Consider the following 20,876-nt stretch of genomic DNA (forward strand, 5'->3'; position numbering starts at 1 on the left):
CTCGCCATTAAGCACAAGAAAAGGAGCTGAACATTGCCAACATTGCAGTTGGCCAAAAAGGGTGTATGCGTTTTTTTCTGTATATATTCAAGAAAAGGGCATACACTTTTTTAGCCAACCAAACAGGTGGGCACTGGAAGTCAATACTACAAAAGATATCACTTCGCATCAGTCAGAAGAGCCATCCTCATAAAGCGTAAACAACAGAAATGCAGGACAGGTCAATGAGAAGAGGGAGCCCTGTGAGACTTATAGTGGAAATGTATATTGCCAACGGCCATTCTGGAGAAGTATATTGTGTTTACTAAAGCATCTAAAAAATGAGCTACAGAGCATAGGGCACTTGCACTCATGGGCGTATATCTTGGGAAAAACAAAAATCGAGAGGACACAGGCACCCCAATGTTTACCCCCTCTCTGTTTAAAAGATCCTCGACTAGGATATAACTTAAATGTCTCTGGAGGGAAAAAATGGATAGAGATGAGGTACTTATGTAGAGTGGAATATTACTCAGCCTGGAAATCAATGAAATATGGCCAGTTGTAACAACTCTGGAGGAGTTACGTATGATCATTCTAAGTGACAGAATTCAAAAAGAAAAAGACACATATCATAAGATATCACTTAAAGGTGGAATCCAAAATAGCTACACATGAAATAAATTACAAAACAAAAACATAGTCAAATATGTAGAAAACACGCATAAGGCTGCTAAACGGGAAAGGTGGGGAGGGGTGAGGCATCATCCAGGAGGTTGAAATTAGCAAAGATACCATTCCAAATACCAAACTGATAATCAACAAGGCCTACACGGTAGCTAAAAGAACTACACTCAGCACACTCAAGTCACCGGAAAAGAATATATACGACTGGTAAGAATCTGAAAAAGAATTTACTGATGTCTCTCTGTACGTGAATCAAGTGGATGTACAGCAGCAAGAAACAGAGCTTTGAAAATCAGCTGTAACCAATATAGTAATAAATTGAAAAAAATAAACGACAGAGAGACAGAGAAAACCTCTTACAACTTTTCCTCAGGGACGGTGATGCAACATGGATTGAACACGTCTAGACCCACAGCAGGATGAGACATAAGGCTGGAAACTGTTCGCGCTAAGAGAAATGTGAGCTTGGGTGAGGAAATGCACACCCTTTAAAGTAATACTACCTGGTGCCCATTCAATGGGTCCCAAATCTGCAGGTTCAAGGGATCTTCCTACAGCTAAAACATGCATGGAAAACCCAGAGGACTGTACACCATGTGATCGGGAGATGTGTCTAAAATGCACCTCATTTATCCTCTCCTGGTGCTCCTGTTCACCATTCCAGCCACGTTACTTAGAATCTCCCCACTTGGAGAATCAGCACATTTCAACTTCTGTTTCACACATTTTGCAAATTGTGAGGAGGATGAACGGGAAGAGGGGGAACCAATGAGAGAATAGTTGTAGGGGTTTGGACGGGCACATATCACTCTAATTTCCCATTAAGAATAAGAATTAAAAAAAGGCTCAGCCCACCTCGCTGGAGCCAAAATAGGGCCTGAAGCAATCCTGCGGGTTTGAGGCCAGCTCACAAAAGAGCAACTTAAAAAATGGAGCTCAGGGTCACTGCAATTCACAAACCTGCAGAGTTATAAATGAAAACTAACGTCCAAAATTATGTTGAGGTAAGGCAAAGAAGAGGATCTGAATGCAAGACAGAATTGCAAGAAACAGATTTCAAGAGATAGATTGGACTCGTCTTTAAAGCACATGAAAAGCGGCAGAATTTCGACAATGATGCAGTTGGCCCAAAAGGGCGTATGCGTTTTTTCCTGATTATATCCAGGAAAAAACGCATATGCACCTTATGGGCAAGGAACCAAGCAAGCAATGCAAATGTGCACAACAAAGAAGTCTCACTTCCCACCGGTCAAAAGGGCCATCCTAAAAAATTGTAAAAACCAGAAATGCAGGACAGGCCATGGAGAACAGGGAGCCTTTATACGCTGATGGGCAGTGTGTGAACTGCCGAGAGCCACTCTGGAGGAGTGTATGGTGGTTCCTAAATCATCTAAAAAACAGAGCTACAGAGCATAGGACACTTCCAATCATGGGAGTATATCTAGGGAAGTCTAAAAATCAACAAGACACAAGCACACCACAGTTTAGGGCTACTCTGTTTACAAGAACCTCAACTTCAGTACACCTTAAATATCCCAGGAAAGAGAACAATGGATAAAGAAGATGTGGTACTTATGTACAATGGAATATCTCTTCACCATGAAATCAATGTAATAAGGCTAGTAGAAGGATAAAGAGTGGATTTAGGTCCGATAATACTACTTGAAATAAGTCAAACAGAAAAAGAAACATATCATAAGATATCACTTATAGAGGGAGGGTAAATATGGCTGCACAAGAAATGAATTACAGAACAGAACAGTGTCTCACATTTAGAAAACACACTTATGTCAGCTTAAGGGGAAAGGAGAGGTGGGGTGATGCATAAAACCAGAGTTTGAAATTAGCACAGATACCGTTCAATAAACCAAATAGGTATTAGACAAGATCTACACCTTGCTCAATGAACTGGCCTCAACACACCCTATACACCGCAGAGAAATATATCTGAGTAATAAGAATCTTAAAACCCATGTATTGATATATCTCCATAAGGGAATCAAGTGTGTGCAGAGCGGCACAAACACAGCAGTGAAGATGAGCTAAACCCCATTATAGAAATAAATTTTAAAAACAAAACGCAGAAACAATGAAAGAGAGAAAAATTCTTACAAAATTCGCTCAGGGGCTGTGATGCAACCTGGATTGACCACATATAAACCCACAGCTGGATAAGACATAAGGCTGGACACTTGGGGCTGAGAGGATTGGTGAGCTTTGGTGAGCAACTGCCAAAAGTTTAATGCAATACTTCATGCTACTCATTCCAAGGGTCCCAACACTCCAGGTTGAAGGGAATCTTCCTACAGCTAAACCATGCTTGGGAAACCCAGCGACTGGTATACCATATGATCAGGAAAGGTTTCTAAAACACACCTCATTGTTCCTCTCCTGGGGCTCCGGATCGACATTCCAGCCGCTTTACTAACAACAACCTCACATGGAGAGTCAATGCCTTTAAGTCCCAGTATCGCACAGTCTGCAGATAGTGCGGAGGATGAATGGGTTAGGGGGAACCAGTGAGAAACTAATGTAGTGGTTTCAATGGGCACATGTCACTCTAATTTCACATCAGTAAGAAGAATTAACCAAAGGCACAGCAAGGTGTCCCACAAGAACAATAGGGCCTGAAGGAATCCTGCGGTTATGAGGCAAGATCACAAAAATAAGAGCTGAAAAATGGAGCTCAGGGCCACTGCAATTCAAAAACGTGCAGAGTTATAAAGGCCAACAATTTTCAAAAAGGATATTGAGGAAAGGCTATGAAGAGGCATTGAAAGAAAGGCAGAATTGCAGGAAACCGATTTCAGGAGGTAGACTGGAATTGCATTTAAAGCATAGGAAATGAGGCAGAACGTCGACAATGATGCACTTGGCCAAAAAGGGCGTATGTGTTTTTTCCTGAATATATTCAGGAAAAAACGCATATGCACTTTTTGTACAACCAAGCAAGCTTGCAAAGGAAATCTGCACTACAATGAAGTCTCACTTCCCACTGGTTAAAAGGGCCATCTGAGAAAAGTGTAAAATCCAGAAAGGCAGGACAGGCCATGGAGAACTGGGAGCCTTGTTATGCTGATGGGCGGGATGTAAATTGCCAACAGCCACTCGGGGAGAACTGTATGGTGTTTCCTGAAACATCTAAAAAACAAAGCAACAGAGCCTAGGGCACTTCCACTTATGGTCCTATAGCTTAGGGAAATTAAAATCAAAAACACACAGCCACCCCAAAGTTTGGGACAGCTATGTTTACAAGAACCTCATTTACGGTAAAAGTTCAACATCGCAGAAAGTGAAAAATGGATAAAGAAGTTGTGGTACTTACGTAGAATGCAATATCACTCAAAAATGAAATCTATGTCATCAGGCACGTAGCAGCATAATGAGTGGATTCAGGTATGATAATTCTAACTGAAATAAGTCACACAGAAAAAGAAACATCATAAGATATCACTAATACACGGAATGGAAACTTGGCTACAGAGGAACTTGATTGCAAAACAGAACAGGGTCTCAAATTTAGAAAACCAACTTACGCTTGCTTAAGAGGAAAGGTGAGTTGGGGTGCTGCATAAAACCAGGGATTGAAATGAGCACAGATAAATTTCCTTAAGCCAAATATGGAATGGACAAGAGCTACTCCTTGCTCAACGAAATAGACTCAACACCCCATATTAAACGCCTAAGAATGTACCTGACTAGTAAGTATCTGAAAACCTATGGATTGCTATGTCTCCGAAAGAGAATCAAGCGTGTGTACAGGGGCATAAACGCAGCAGTGATAGGATTGGAGAGGTTCGGTGAGCAAATGAAGACCCTTTGAAGTCATATTGCATGGTACCCATTCCACGGGTCTCAACTCTCCAGGTTTAAGGGATTCTTCCTTCAGCAAAAACATGCATGTGGAACCCAGAGTATCATCAACCGTGTGATCGGGAGACGTGTTCAAATATGTCTCAGTTTTCGTACCCTGGTAATCGGGTGCAACATTCCAGACGCTTTACTAACACTCTCCCATCTTGGAGAGTCAGTGCCTTTAACCTCCTGTTTGGCCCAGTTTGCAATTTCTGCGGAAGATGAACAGGAATAGGGAGACCCAATGAGAGACTAGCTGGAGGTGTCTGGACGGGCAAATTTAACTCTCATTTCCCACCAGGAAGAGGAAATAAACAAAGGCTCAGCGTGCCGTGCCGGAACCAGATTAGGGCCTGAAGCCATCCTGCAGTGTTGCGGCCAGCTCAAAAGAAAGCGAGTTGAAGAAAGGAGCTCAGGGGCACTGTAATTCACAAACCTGCAGAGTTATAAATGACAGCTATCATCCAAAAATAGACTGAAGTAAGGCTGCCAAGAGGACTTGAAAGCGGGGCAGAATTGCAGGAAACCGATTTCAGGAGGTAGACTGGAATTGCATTGAAAGCATAGGAAAAGAGGCAGAACGTCCACAATGATGCACTTGGCCAAAAAGGGCGTATGCGTTTTTTCCTGAATATATTCAGGAAAAAACGCATACGCCCTTTTTGGCCAACCAAGCAAGCTTGCAAAGGAAATCTGCACTAAAATGAAGTCTCACTTCGCCCCAGTCAAAAGGGCCATCTGAAAAAAGTGTAAAATCCAGAAAGGCAGGACAGGCCATGGAGAACTGGGAGCCTTGTTGTGCTGATGGGCGGGATGTAAATTGCCAACAGACACTCGGGAGAAGTGTATGGTGTTTCCTGAAACATCTAAAAAACAAAGCAACACAGCCTAGAGCACTTCCACTTACGGTCCTATAGCTTAGGGAATTTAAAATCAAAAAGACACAGCCACCCCAAAGTTTAGGACGCCTATGTTTACAAGAACCTCATTTACAGTACAAGTTCAACATCGCAGAAAGTGAAAAATGGATAAAGAAGTTGTGGTATTTACTTACGAAGCAATATCACTCAGCAATGAAGTCTATGTCATCAGGCCCTTAGCAGCAAAATGAGTGGATTCAGGTATGATGATTCTAACTGAAATAAGTCACACAGAAAAAGAAACATCATAAGATATCAGTAATACATGGAATGTAAACTTGGCTACACAGGAAATGAATTACAGAACAGAACAGGGTCTCAAATTTAGAAAACCAACTTATGCTTGCTTAAGGGGAAAGGTGAGTTGGGGTGCTGCATAAAACCAGAGATTGAAATGAGCACAGATAAAGTTCCTTAAGCCAAATATGGAATAGACAAGAGCTACTCCTTGCTCAACGAAATGGACTCAACACCGCATATTAAACGCCTATGAATGTACCTGACTAGTGAGTATCTTAAAACCTATGGATTGCTATGTCTCTGAAAGAGAATCAAGCATGTGTACAGGGGCATAAACGCAGCAGTGATAGGATTGGAGAGGTTCAGTGAGCAAATGAAGACCCTCTGAAGTCATATTGCATGGTACCCATTCCACGGGTTTCAACTACCCAGGTTTAAGGTATTCTTCCTTCAGCTAAAACATGCATGTGGAACCTAGAGTATGATCAACCATGTGATCGGGAGACGTGTTCAAATATGTCTCAGTTTTCGTACCCTGATACTCGGGTGCAACATTCCAGACGCTTTACTAACACTCTCCCGACTTGGAGAGTCAGTCCCTTTAACCTCCTGTTTGGCCCAGTTTGCAATTTCTGCGGAAGATGAACAGGAATAGCGAGAACCAATGAGAGACTAGCTGGAGGTGTCTGGACTGACAAATTTAACTCTCATTTCCCACCAGGAAGAGGAATTAACCAAAGGCTTAGCATGCCGTGCCGGAACCAGATTAGGGCCTGAAGCCATCCTGCGGTGTTGCGGCAAGGTCACAAGAAAGCAAGTTGAAGAAAGGAGCTCAGGGGCACTGTAATTCACAAACCTGCAGAGTTATAAATGACAGCTATGGTCCAAAAATATACTGAAGAAAGGCTGCCAAGAGGACTTGAAAGCGGGGCAGAATTGCAGGAAACCAATTTCAGGAGGTAGACTGGAATTGCATTTCAAGCATAGGAAAAGAGGCAGAACGTCCACAATGATGCACTTGGCCAAAAAGGGCGTATGCGTTTTTTCCTGAATATATTCAGGAAAAAACGCATACGCCCTTTTTGGCCAACCAAGCAAGCTTGCAATGGAAATCTGCACTACAATGAAGTCTCACTTCCCCCTGGTCAAAAGGGCCATCTGAAAAAAGTGTAAAATCCAGAAAGGCAGGACAGACCATGGAGAACTGGGAGCCTTGTTATGCTGATGGGCGGGATGTAAATTGCCAACAGACACTTGGGAGAAGTGTATGGTGTTTCCTGAAACATCTAAAAAACAAAGCAACAGAGCCTAGGGCACTTCCACTTATGGTCCTATAGCATAGGGAAATTAAAATCAAAAAGACACATCCACCCCAAAGTTTGGGACGCCTCTGTTTACAAGAACCTCATTTACAGTACAAGTTCAACATCGCAGAAAGTGAAAAATGGATAAAGAACTTGTGGTATTTACTTACAAAACAATATCACTCAGCAATGAAATCTATGTCATCAGGCCCTTAGCAGCACAATGAGTGGATTCAGGTATGATGATTCTAACTGAAATAAGTCACACAGAAAAAGAAACATCATAAGATATCAGTAATACACGGAATGTAAACTTGGCTACACAGGAACTGAATTACAGAACAGAACAGGGTCTCAAATTTAGAAAACCAACTTATGCTTGCTTAAGGGGAAAGGTGAGTTGGGGTGCTCCATAAAACCAGAGATTGAAATGAGCACAGATAAAGTTCCTTAAGCCAAATATGGAATAGACAAGAGCTACTCCTTGCTCAACGAAATGGACTCAACACCGCATATTAAACGCCTAAGAATGTACCTGACTAGTAAGTATCTTAAAACCTATGGATTGCTATGTCTCCGAAAGAGAATCAAGCATGTGTACAGGGGCATAAACGCAGCAGTGATAGGATTGGAGAGGTTCTGTGAGCAAATGAAGACCCTTTGAAGTCATATTGCATGGTACCCATTCCACGGGTTTCAACTACCCAGGTTTAAGGTATTCTTCCTTCAGCTAAAACATGCATGTGGAACCTAGAGTATGATCAACCATGTGATCGGGAGACGTGTTCAAATATGTCTCAGTTTTCGTACCCTGGTACTCGGGTGCAACATTCCAGTCGCTTTACTAACACTCTCCCGACTTGGAGAGTCAGTCCCTTTAACCTCCTGTTTGGCCCAGTTTGCAATTTCTGCGGAAGATGAACAGGAATAGTGAGAACCAATGAGAGACTAGCTGGAGGTGTCTGGACGGGCAAATTTAACTCTCATTTCCCACCAGGAAGAGGAAATAACCAAAGGCTCAGCGTGCCGTGCCGGAACCAGATTAGGGCCTGAAGCCATCCTGCGGTGTTGCGGACAGGTCACAAGAAAGCGAGTTGACGAAAGGAGCTCAGTGGCACTGTAATGCATAAACCTGCAGAGTTATAAATGACAGCTATCGTCCAAAAATATACTGAAGTAAGGCTGCCAAGAGGACTTGAAAGCGGGGCAGAATTGCAGGAAACCGATTTCAGGAGGTAGACTGGAATTGCATTTCAAGCATAGGAAAAGAGGCAGAACGTCCACAATGATGCACTTGGCCAAAAAGGGCGTATGCGTTTTTTCCTGAATATATTCAGGAAAAAACGCATACGCCCTTTTTGGCCAACCAAGCAAACTTGCAAAGGAAATCTGCACTACAATGAAGTCTCACTTCCCCCCGGTCAAAAGGGCCATCTGAAAAAAGTGTAAAATCCAGAAAGGCAGGACAGGCCATGGAGAACTGGGAGCCTTGTTATGCTGATGGGCGGGATGTAAATTGCCAACAGACACTCGGGAGAAGTGTATGGTGTTTCCTGAAACATCTAAAAAACAAAGCAACAGAGCCTAGGGCACTTCCACTTATGGTCCTATAGCTTAGGGAAATTAAAATCAAAAAGACACAGCCACCCCAAAGTATGGAACGGCTCTGTTTACAAGAAACTCATTTACAGTACAAGTTCAACATCGCAGAAAGTGACAAATGGATAAAGAAGTTGTGGTATTTACTTACAAAGCAATATCACGCAGCAATGAAATCTATGTCATCAGGCCCTTAGCAGCACAATGAGTGGATTCAGGTATGATGATTCTAACTGAAATAAATCACACAGAAAAAGAAACATCATAAGATATCAGTAATACAAGGAATGTAAACTTGGCTACACAGGAACTGAATTACAGAACAGAACAGGGTCTCAAATTTAGAAAACCAACTTATGCTTGCTTAAGGGTAAAGGTGAGTTGGGGTGCTGCATAAAACCAGAGATTGAAATGAGCACAGATTAAGTTCCTTAAGCCAAATATGGGATAGACAAGAGCTACTCCTTGCTCAACGAAATGGACTCAACACCGCATATTAAACGCCTAAGAATGTACCTGACTAGTAAGTATCTTAAAACCTATGGATTGCTATGTCTCTGAAAGAGAATCAAGCATGTGCACAGGGGCATAAACGCAGCAGTGATAGGATTGGAGAGGTTCGGTGAGCAAATGAAGACCCTTTGAAGTCATATTGCATGGTACCCATTCCACGGGTTTCAACTACCCAGGTTTAAGGTATTCTTCCTTCAGCTAAAACATGCATGTGGAACCTAGAGTATGATCAACCATGTGATCGGGAGACGTGTTCAAATATGTCTCAGTTTTCGTACCCTGGTACTCGGGTGCAACATTCCAGACGCTTTACTAACACTCTCCCCACTTGGAGAGTCAGTCCCTTTAACATCCTGTTTGGCCCAGTTTGCAATTTCTGCGGAAGATGAACAGGAATAGGGAGAACCAATGAGAGACTAGCTGGAGGTGTCTGGACGGGCAAATATAACTCTCATTTCCTACCGGGAAGAGGAAATAACCAAAGGCTCAGCGTGCCGTGCCGGAACCAGATTAGGGCCTGAAGCCATCCTGCGGTGTTGCGGCCAGCTCAAAAGAAAGCGAGTTGAAGAAAGGAGCTCAGGGGCACTGTAATTCACAAAACTGCAGAGTTATAAATGACAGCTATCGTCCAAAAATAGACTGAAGTAAGGCTGCCAAGAGGACTTGAAAGCGGGGCAGAATTGCAGGAAACTGATTTCAGGAGGTAGACTGGAATTGCATTGAAAGCATAGGAAAAGAGGCAGAACGTCCACAATGATGCACTTGGCCAAAAAGGGCGTATGCGTTTTTTCCTGAATATATTCAGGAAAAAACGCATACGCCCTTTTTGGCCAACCAAGCAAGCTTGCAAAGGAAATCTGCACTACAATGAAGTCTCACTTCTCCCCGGTCAAAAGGGCCATCTGAAAAAAGTGTAAAATCCAGAAAGGCAGGACAGGCCATGGAGAACTGGGAGCCTTGTTATGCTGATGGGCGGGATGTAAATTTCCAACAGACACTCGGGAGAAGTGTATGGTGTTTCCTGAAACATCTAAAAAACAAAGCAACAGAGCCTAGGGCACTTCCACTTATAGTCCTATAGCTTAGGGAAATTAAAATCAAAAAGACACAGCCACCCCAATGTTTGGGACGCCTCAGTTTACAAGAACCTCGTTTACCGTACAAGTTCAATATCACAGAAATTGAAAAATGGATAAAGAACTTGTGGTACTTATTTACAATGCAGTATCACTCAGCAATGAAATCTATGTCATCAGGCTCTTAGCAGCATAATGAGTAGATTCAGGTACGATGATTCTAACTGAAATAAGTCACACAGAAAAAGAAACATCATAAGATATCACTAATACACGGAATGTAAACTTGGCTACACAGGAACTGAATTACAGAACAGAACAGGTTCTCAAATTTAGAAAACCAACTTATGCTTGCTTAAGGGGAAAGGTGAGTTGGGGTGCTGCATAAAACCAGAGATTGAAATGAGCACAGATAAAGTTCCTTAAGCCAAATATGGAATAGACAAGAGCTACTCCTTGCTCAACGAAAGGGACTCAAAACCCCATATTAAACGCCTAAGAATGTACCTGACTAGTAAGTATCTTAAAACCTATGGATTGCTATGTCTCCAAAAGAGAATCAAGCGTGTGTACAGGGGCATAAACGCAGCAGTGATAGGATTGGAGAGGTTCGGTGAACAAATGAAGACCCTTTGAAGTCATATTGCATGGTACCCATTACACGGGTCTCAACTCTCCAGGTTTAAGGTATTCTTCCTTCAGCTAAAACATGCATGTGGAACCCAGAGTATGATCAACCATGTGAACGGGAGACGTGTTCAAATATGTCTCAGTTTTCGTACCCTGGTACTCGGGTGCAACATTCCAGACGCTTTACTAACACTCTCCCGACTTGGAGAGTCAGTCCCTTTAACCTCCTGTTTGGCCCAGTTTGCAATTTCTGCGGAAGATGAACAGGAATAGTGAGAACCAATGAGAGGCTAGCTGGAGGTGTCTGGACGGGCAAATTTAACTCTCATTTCCCACCAGGAAGAGGAATTAACCAAAGGCTCAGCATGCCGGGCCGGAACCAGATTAGGGCCTGAAGCCATCCTGCGGTGTTGCGGCCAGGTCACAAGAAAGCGAGTTGAAGAAAGGAGCTCAGGGGCACTGTAATTCACAAACCTGCAGAGTTATAAATGACAGCTATCGTCCAAAAATAGACTGAAGTAAGGCTGCCAAGAGGACTTGAAAGCGGGGCAGAATTGCAGGAAACCGATTTCAGGAGGTAGACTGGAATTGCATTGAAAGCATAGGAAAAGAGGCAGAACGTCCACAATGATGCACTTGGCCAAAAAGGGCGTATGCGTTTTTTCCTGAATATATTCAGGAAAAAACGCATACGCCCTTTTTGGCCAACCAAGCAAGCTTCCAAAGGAAATCTGCACTACAATGAAATCTCACTTCCCCCCGGTCAAAAGGCCATCTGAAAAAAGTGTAAAATCCAGAAAGGCAACAGGCCATTGAGAACAGGGAGCCTTGTTATGCTGATGGGCGGGATGTAAATTGCCAACAGACACTCAGGAGAAGTGTATGGTGTTTCCTGAAACATCTAAAAAACAAAGCAACAGAGCCTAGGGCACTTCCACTTATGGTCCTATAGCTTAGGGAAATTAAAATCAAAAAGACACAGCCACCCCAAAGTTTGGAACGGCTCTGTTTACAAGAACCTCGTTTACAGTACAAGTTCAACATCGCAGAAAGTGAAAAATGGATAAAGAAGTTGTGGTATTCACTTACAAAGCAATATCACTCAGCAATGAAATCTATGTCATCAGGCCCTTAGCAGCACAATGAGTGGATTCAGGTACGATGATTCTAACTGAAATAAGTCACACAGAAAAAGAAACATCATAAGATATCACTAATACACGGAATGTAAACTTGGCTACACAGGAACTGCATTCCAAAGCAAAACAGGGTCTCAAATTTAGAAAACCAACTTATGCTTGCTTAAGGGGAAAGGTGAGTTGGGGTGCTGCATAAAACCAGAGATTGAAATGAGCACAGATAAAGTTCCTTAAGCCAAATATGGAATAGACAAGAGCTACTCCTTGCTCAACGAAATGGACTCAACACCGCATATTAAACGCCTAAGAATGTACCTGACTAGTAAGTATATTAAAACCTATGGATTGCTATGTCTCCGAAAGAGAATCAAGCATGTGTACAGGGGCATAAACGCAGCAGTGATAGGATTGGAGAGGTTCGGTGAGCAAATGAAGACCCTTTGAAGTCATATTGCATGGTACCCATTCCACGGGTTTCAACTACCCAGGTTTAAGGTATTCTTCCTTCAGCTAAAACATGCATGTGGAACCTAGAGTATGATCAACCATGTGACCGGGAGACATGTTCAAATATGTCTCAGTTTTCGTACCCTGGTACTCGGGTGCAATATTCCAGACGCTTTACTAACACTCTCCCGACTTGGAGAATCAGTCCCTTTAACCTCCTGTTTGGCCCAGTTTGCAATTTCTGCGGAAGATGAACAGGAATAGCGAGAACCAATGAGAGACTAGCTGGAGGTGTCTGGACGGGCAAATTTAACTCTCATTTCCCACCAGGAAGAGGAATTAACCAAAGGCTCAGCGTGCCGTGCCGGAACCAGATTAGGGCCTGAAGCCATCATGCGGTGTTGCGGCCAGCTCACAAGAAAGCGAGTTGAAGAAAGGAGCTCAGGGGCACTGTAATTCACAAACCTGCAGAGTTATAAATGACAGCTATCGTCCAAAAATAGACTGAAGTAAGGCTGCCAAGAGGACTGGAAAACGGGCAGAATTGCAGGAAACCGATTTCAGGAGGTAGACTGGAATTGCATTGAAAGCATAGGAAAAGAGGCAGAACGTCCACAATGATGCACTTGGCCAAAAAGGGCGTATGCGTTTTTTCCTGAATATATTCAGGAAAAAACGCATACGCCCTTTTTGGCCATCCAAGCAAGCTTGCAAAGGAAATCTGCACTACAATGAAGTCTCACTTCCCCCCGGTCAAAAGGGCCATCTGAAAAAAGTGTAAAATCCAGAAAGGCAGGACAGGCCATGGAGAACTGGGAGCCTTGTTATGCTGATGGGCGGGATGTAAATTGCCAACAACCACTCGGGAGAAGTGTATGTTATTTCCTGAAACATCTAAATAACAAAGCAACAGAGCCTAGGGCACTTCCACTTATGGTCCTATAGCTTAGGGAATTTAAAATCAAAAAGACACAGCCACCCCAAAGTTTCGAAAGGCTCTGTTTACAAGAACCTCATTTACAGTACAAGTTCAACATCGCAGAAAGTGAAAAATGGATAAAGAAGTTGTGGTATTTACTTACAAAGCAATATCACTCAGCAATGAAATCTGTGTCATCAGGCCCTTAGCAGCACAATGAGTGGATTCAGGTATGATGATTCTAACTGAAATAAGTCACACAGAAAAAGAAACATCATAAGATATCAGTAATACACGGAATGGAAACTTGGCTACACAGGAACTGAATTACAGAACAGAACAGGGTCTCAAATTTAGAAAACCAACTTATGCTTGCTTAAGGGGAAAGGTGAGTTGGGGTGCTGCATGAAACCAGAGATTGAAATGAGCACAGATAAAGTTCCTTAAGCCAAATATGGAATAGACAAGAGCTACTCCTTGCTCAACGAAATGGACTCAACACCGCATATTAAACGCCTAAGAATGTACCTGACCAGTAAGTATCTTAAAACCTATAGATTGCTATGTCTCCGAAAGAGAATCAAGCATGTGTACAGGGGCATAAATGCAGCAGTGATAGGATTGGAGAGGTTCAGTGAGCAAATGAAGACCCTTTGAAGTCATATTGCATGGTACCCATTCCACGGGTTTCAACTACCCAGATTTTAGGTATTCTTCCTTCAGCTAAAACATGCATGTGGAACCCAGAGTATGATCAACCATGTGATCGGGAGACGTGTTCAAATATGTCTCAGTTTTCCTCCCCTGGTACTCGGGTGCAACATTCCAGACGCTTTACTAACACTCTCCCCACTTGGAGAGTCAGCGCCTTTAAACTCCTGTTTGGCCCAGTTTGCAATTTCTGCGGAAGATGAACAGGAATAGCGAGAACAAATGAGAGGCTAGCTGGAGGTGTCTGGACGGGCAAATTTAACTCTCATTTCCCACCAGGAAGAGGAAATAACCAAAGGCTCTGCGTGCCGTACCGGAACCAGATTAGGGCCTGAAGCCATCCTGCGGTGTTGCGGCCAGCTCAAAAGAAAGCGAGTTGAAGAAAGGAGCTCAGGGGCACTGTAATTCACAAACCTGCAGAGTTATAAATGACAGGTATCGTCCAAAAATAGACTGAAGTAAGGCTGCCAAGAGGACTTGAAAGCGGGGCAGAATTGCAGGAAACCGATTTCAGGAGGTAGACTGGAATTGCATTGAAAGCATAGGAAAAGAGGCAGAACGTCCACAATGATGCACTTGGCCAAAAAGGGCGTATGCGTTTTTTCCTGAATATATTCAGGAAAAAACGCATACGCCCTTTTTGGCCAACCAAGCAAGCTTGCAAAGGAAATCTGCACTACAATGAAGTCTCACTTCCCCCCGGTCAAAAGGGCCATCTGAAAAAAGTGTAAAATCCAGAAAGGCAGGACAGGCCATGGAGAACTGGGAGCCTTGTTATGCTGATGGGCGGGATGTAAATTGCCAACAACCACTCGGGAGAAGTGTATGGTGTTTCCTGAAACATCTAAAAAACAAAGCAACAGAGCCTAGGGCACTTCCACTTATGGTCCTATAGCTTAGGGAAATTAAAATCAAAAAGACACAGCCACCCCAAAGTTTGGAACGGCTCTGTTTACAAGAACCTCGTTTACAGTACAAGTTCAACATCGCAGAAAGTGAAAAATGGATAAAGAAGTTGTGGTATTCACTTACAAAGCAATATCACTCAGCAATGAAATCTATGTCATCAGGCCCTTAGCAGCACAATGAGTGGATTCAGGTATGATGATTCTAACTGAAATAAGTCACACAGAAAAAGAAACATCATAAGATATCAGTAATACACGGAATGGAAACTTGGCTATACAGGAACTGAATTACAGAACAGAACAGGGTCTCAAATTTAGAAAACCAACTTATGCTTGCTTAAGGGGAAAGGTGAATTGGGGTGCTGCATAAAACCAGAGATTGAAATGAGCACTGATAAAGTTCCTTAAGCCAAATATGGAATAGACAAGAGCTACTCCTTGCTCAACGAAATGGACTCAACACCGCATATTAAACGCCTAAGAATGTACCTGACTAGTAAGTATCTTAAAACCTATGGATTGCCATGTCTCCGAAAGAGAATCAAGCATGTGTGCAGGTGCATAAACGCAGCAGTGATAGGATTGGAGAGGTTCGGTGAGCAAATGAAGACCCTTTGAAATCATATTGCATGGTACCCTTTACACGGGTTTCAACTACCCAGGTTTTAGGTATTCTTCCTTCAACTAAAACATGCATGTGGAACCTAGAGTATGATCAACCATGTGATCGGGAGACCTGTTCAAATATGTCTCAGTTTTCGTACCCTGGTACTCGGGTGCAACATTCCAGACGCTTTACTAACACTCTCCTCACTTGGAGAGTCAGCGCCTTTAACCTCCTGTTTGGTACAGTTTCCAATTTCTGCGGAAGATGAACAGGAATAGCGAGAACCAATGAGAGGCTAGCTGGAGATGTCTGGACGGGCAAATTCAACTCTCATTTCCCACCAGGAAGAGGAAATAACCAAAGGCTCAGCGTGCCGTACCGGAACCAGATTAGGGCCTGAAGCCATCCTGCGGTGTTGCGGCCAGCTCAAAAGAAAGCGAGTTGAAGAAAGGAGCTCAGGGGCACTGTAATTCACAAACCTGCAGAGTTATAAATGACAGCTATCGTCCAAAAATATACTGAAGTAAGGCTGCCAACAGGACTTGAAAGCGGGGCAGAATTGCAGGAAACCGATTTCAGGAGGTAGACTGGAATTGCATTGAAAGCATAGGAAAAGAGGCAGAACGTCCACAATGATGCACTTGGCCAAAAAGGGCGTATGCGTTTTTTCCTGAATATATTCAGGAAAAAACGCATACGCCCTTTTTGGCCATCCAAGCAAGCTTGCAAAGGAAATCTGCACTACAATGAAGTCTCACTTCCCCCCGGTCAAAAGGGCCATCTGAAAAAAGTGTAAAATCCAGAAAGGCAGGACAGGCCATGGAGAACTGGGAGCCTTGTTATGCTGATGGGCGGGATGTAAATTGCCAACAGACCCTCAGGAGAAGTGTATGGTGTTTCCTGAAACATCTAAAAAACAAAGCAACAGAGCCTAGGGCACTTGCGCTTATGGTCCTATAGCTTAGGGAAATTAAAATGAAAAAGACACAGCCACCCCAATGTTTGGGACGCCTCCGTTTACAAGAACCTCGTTTACCGTACAAGTTCAATATCACAGAAAGTGAAAAATGGATAAAGAACTTGTGGTACTTACGTACAATGCAGTATCACTCAGCAATGAAATCTATGTCATCAGGCCCGTAGCAGCATAATGAGTGGATTCAGGTACGATGATTCTAACTGAAATAAGTCACACAGAAAAAGAAACATCATAAGATATCACTAATACACGGAATGTAAACTTGGCTACACAGGAACTGCATTCCAACACAGAACAGGGTCTCAAATTTAGAAAACCAACTTATGCTTGCTTAAGGGGAAAGGTGAGTTGGGGTGCTGCATAAAACCAGAGATTGAAATGAGTACAGATAAAGTTCCTTAAGCCAAATATGGAATAGACAAGAGCTACTCCTTGCTCAACGAAATGGACACAAAACCCCATATTAAACGCCTAAGAATGCACCTGACTAGTAAGTATCTTAAAACCTATGGATTGCTATGTCTCCGAAAGAGAATCAAGCATGTGTACAGGGGCATAAACGCAGCAGTGATAGGATTGGAGAGGTTCGTGAGCAAATGAAGACCCTTTGAAGTCATATTGCATGGTACCCATTCCACGGGTTTCAACTACCCAGGTTTAAGGTATTCTTCCTTCATCTAAAACATGCATGTGGAACCGAGTATGATCAACCATGTGATCGGGAGGCGTGTTCAAATATGTCTCAGTTTTCGTACCCTGGTACTCGGGTGCAACATTCCAGACGCTTTACTAACACTCTCCCCACTTGGAGAGTCAGTCCCTTTAACTTCCTGTTTGGCCCAGTTTGCAATTTCTGTGGAAGATGAACAGGAATAGCGAGAACCAATGAAAGACTAGCTGGAGGTGTCTGGATGGGCAAATATAACTCTCATTTCCCACCAGGAAGAGGAATTAACCAAAGGCTCAGCATGCCGGGCCGGAACCAGATTAGGGCCTGAAGACATCCTGCGATGTTGCGGCCAGGTCACAAGAAAGCGAGTTGAAGAAAGGAGCTCAGGGGCACTGTAATTCACAAACCTGCAGAGTTATAAATGACAGCTATCGTCCAAAAATAGACTGAAGTAAGGCTGCCAAGAGGACTTGAAAGCGGGGCAGAATTGCAGGAAACCGATTTCAGGAGGTAGACTGGAATTGCATTGAAAGCATAGGAAAAGAGGCAGAACGTCCACAATGATGCACTTGGCCAAAAAGGGCGTATGCGTTTTTTCCTGAATATATTCAGGATAAAACGCATACGCCCTTTTTGGCCAACCAAGCAAGCTTCCAAAGGAAATCTGCACTACAATGAAGTCTCACTTCCCCCCGGTCAAAAGGCCATCTGAAAAAAGTGTAAAATCCAGAAAGGCAACAGGCCATTGAGAACTGGGAGCCTTGTTATGCTGATGGGCGGGATGTAAATTGCCAACAGACACTCAGGAGAAGTGTATGGTGTTTCCTGAAACATCTAAAAAACAAAGCAACAGAGCCTAGGGCACTTCCACTTATGGTCCTATAGCTTAGGGAAATTAAAATCAAAAAGACACAGCCACCCCAAAGTTTGGAACGGCTCTGTTTACAAGAACCTCGTTTACAGTACAAGTTCAACATCGCAGAAAGTGAAAAATGGATAAAGAAGTTGTGGTATTCACTTACAAAGCAATATCACTCAGCAATGAAATCTATGTCATCAGGCCCTTAGCAGCACAATGAGTGGATTCAGGTACGATGATTCTAACTGAAATAAGTCACACAGAAAAAGAAACATCATAAGATATCACTAATACACGGAATGTAAACTTGGCTACACAGGAACTGAATTACAGAACAGAACAGGGTCTCAAATTTCGAAAACCAACTTATGCTTGCTTAAGGGGAAAGGTGAGTTGGGGTGCTGCATAAAACCAGAGATTGAAATGAGCACAGATAAAGTTCCTTAAGCCAAATATGGAATAGACAAGAGCTACTCCTTGCTCAACGAAATGGACTCAACACCGCATATTAAACGCCTAAGAATGTACCTGACTAGTAAGTATCTTAAAACCTATGGATTGCTATGTCTCCGAAAGAGAATCAAGCATGTGTACAGGGGCATAAACGCAGCAGTGATAGGATTGGAGAGGTTCGGTGAGCAAATGAAGACCCTTTGAAGTCATATTGCATGGTACCCATTACACGGGTCTTAACTCTCCAGGTTTAAGGTATTCTTCCTTCAGCTAAAACATGCATGTGGAACCCAGAGTATGATCAACCATGTGAACGGGAGACGTGTTCAAATATGTCTCAGTTTTCCTCCCCTGGTACTCGGGTGCAACATTCCAGACGCTTTACTAACACTCTCCCGACTTGGAGAGTCAGTCCCTTTAACCTCCTGTTTGGCCCAGTTTGCGATTTCTGCGGAAGATGAACAGGAATAGCGAGAACCAATGAGAGGCTAGCTGGAGGTGTCTGGACGGGCAAATTCAACTCTCATTTCCCACCAGGAAGAGTAATTAACCAAAGGCTCAGCGTGCCGTGCCGGAACCAGATTAGGGCCTGAAGCCATCCTGCGGTGTTGCGGCCAGGTCACAAGAAAGCGAGTTGAAGAAAGGAGCTTAGGGGCACTGTAATTCACAAACCTGCAGAGTTATAAATGACAGCTATCGTCCAAAAATAGACTGAAGTAAGGCTGCCAAGAGGACTTGAAAGCGGGGCAGAATTGCAGGAAACCGATTTCAGGAGGTAGACTGGAATTGCATTGAAAGCATAGGAAAAGAGGCAGAACGTCCACAATGATGCACTTGGCCAAAAAGGGCGTATGCGTTTTTTCCTGAATATATTCAGGAAAAAACGCATACGCCCTTTTTGGCCAACCAAGCAAGCTTGCAAAGGAAATCTGCACTACAATGAAGTCTCACTTCCCCCCGGTCAAAAGGGCCATCTGAAAAAAGTGTAAAATCCAGAAAGGCAGGACAGGCCATGGAGAACTGGGAGCCTTGTTATGCTGATGGGCGGGATGTAATTTGCCAACCACCACTCGGGAGAAGTGTATGGTGTTTCCTGAAACATCTAAAAAACAAAGCAACAGAACCTAGGGCACTTCCACTTATGGTCCTATAGCTTAGGGAAATTAAAATGAAAAAGACACAGCCACCCCAAAGTTTGGAAGGGCTCTGTTTACAAGAACCTCGTTTACAGTACAAGTTCAACATCGCAGAAAGTGAAAAATGGATAAATATGTTGTGGTATTTACTTACAAAGCAATATCACTCAGCAATGAAATCTGTGTCATCAGGCCCTTAGCAGCACAATGAGTGGATTCAGGTATGATGATTCTAACTGAAATAAGTCACACAGAAAAAGAAACATCATAAGATATCAGTAATACACGGAATGTAAACTTGGCTACACAGGAACTGCATTCCAAAACAGAACAGGGTCTCAAATTTAGAAAACCAACTTATGCTTGCTTAAGGGGAAAGGTGAGTTGGGGTGCTGCATAAAACCAGAGATTGAAATGAGCACAGATAAAGTTCCTTAAGCCAAATATGGAATAGACAAGAGCTACTCCTTGCTCAACGAAATGGACTCAAAACCCCATATTAAACGCCTAAGAATGTACCTGACTAGTAAGTATCTTAAAACCTATGGATTGCTATGTCTCCAAAAGAGAATCAAGCGTGTGTACAGGGGCATAAACGCAGCAGTGATAGGATTGGAGAGGTTCGGTGAGCAAATGAAGACCCTTTGAAGTCATATTGCATGGTACCCATTACACGGGTCTCAACTCTCCAGGTTTAAGGTATTCTTCCTTCAGCTAAAACATGCATGTGGAACCCAGAGTATGATCAACCATGTGAACGGGAGACGTGTTCAAATATGTCTCAGTTTTCCTCCCCTGGTACTCGGGTGCAACATTCCAGACGCTTTACTAACACTCTCCCGACTTGGAGAGTCAGTCCCTTTAACCTCCTGTTTGGCCCAGTTTGCAATTTCTGCGGAAGATGAACAGGAATAGCGAGAACCAATGAGAGGCTAGCTGGAGGTGTCTGGACGGGCAAATTCAACTCTCATTTCCCACCAGGAAGAGGAATTAACCAAAGGCTCAGCATGAAGGGCCGGAACCAGATTAGGGCCTGAAGCCATCCTGCGGTGTTGCGGCCAGGTCACAAGAAAGCGAGTTGAAGAAAGGAGCTCAGGGGCACTGTAATTCACAAACCTGCAGAGTTATAAATGACAGCTATCGTCCAAAAATAGACTGAAGTAAGGCTGCCAAGAGGACTTGAAAGCGGGGCAGAATTGCAGGAAACCGATTTCAGGAGGTAGACTGGAATTGCATTGAAAGCAT

The 20,876-nt window shown here is 43.3% G+C and overlaps 1 long non-coding RNA gene across 18 annotated transcripts in view; it reads right to left on the reverse strand.

The window, feature by feature from the left end:
- LOC307181468 overlaps window positions 1-20,876 on the reverse strand; it is a 1,676,472-nt gene that overhangs the window by 1,033,997 nt on the left and 621,599 nt on the right. The window contains exon 1 of one of the 18 annotated variants that reach the window (XR_013826850.1): window positions 9,694-9,708. The exons of the other annotated variants lie outside the window; for them this stretch is intronic. This is a non-coding gene — a long non-coding RNA (uncharacterized lncRNA). Of the gene's footprint in view, window positions 1-9,693; window positions 9,709-20,876 lie in introns of those variants that run through there. 18 annotated transcript variants of the gene reach the window in all.

Source organism: Stenella coeruleoalba (genome assembly GCF_951394435.1).
Source record: "Stenella coeruleoalba genome assembly, contig: scaffold_28, whole genome shotgun sequence".
NCBI classification, from domain to species: Eukaryota; Metazoa; Chordata; class Mammalia; order Artiodactyla; family Delphinidae; genus Stenella; species Stenella coeruleoalba.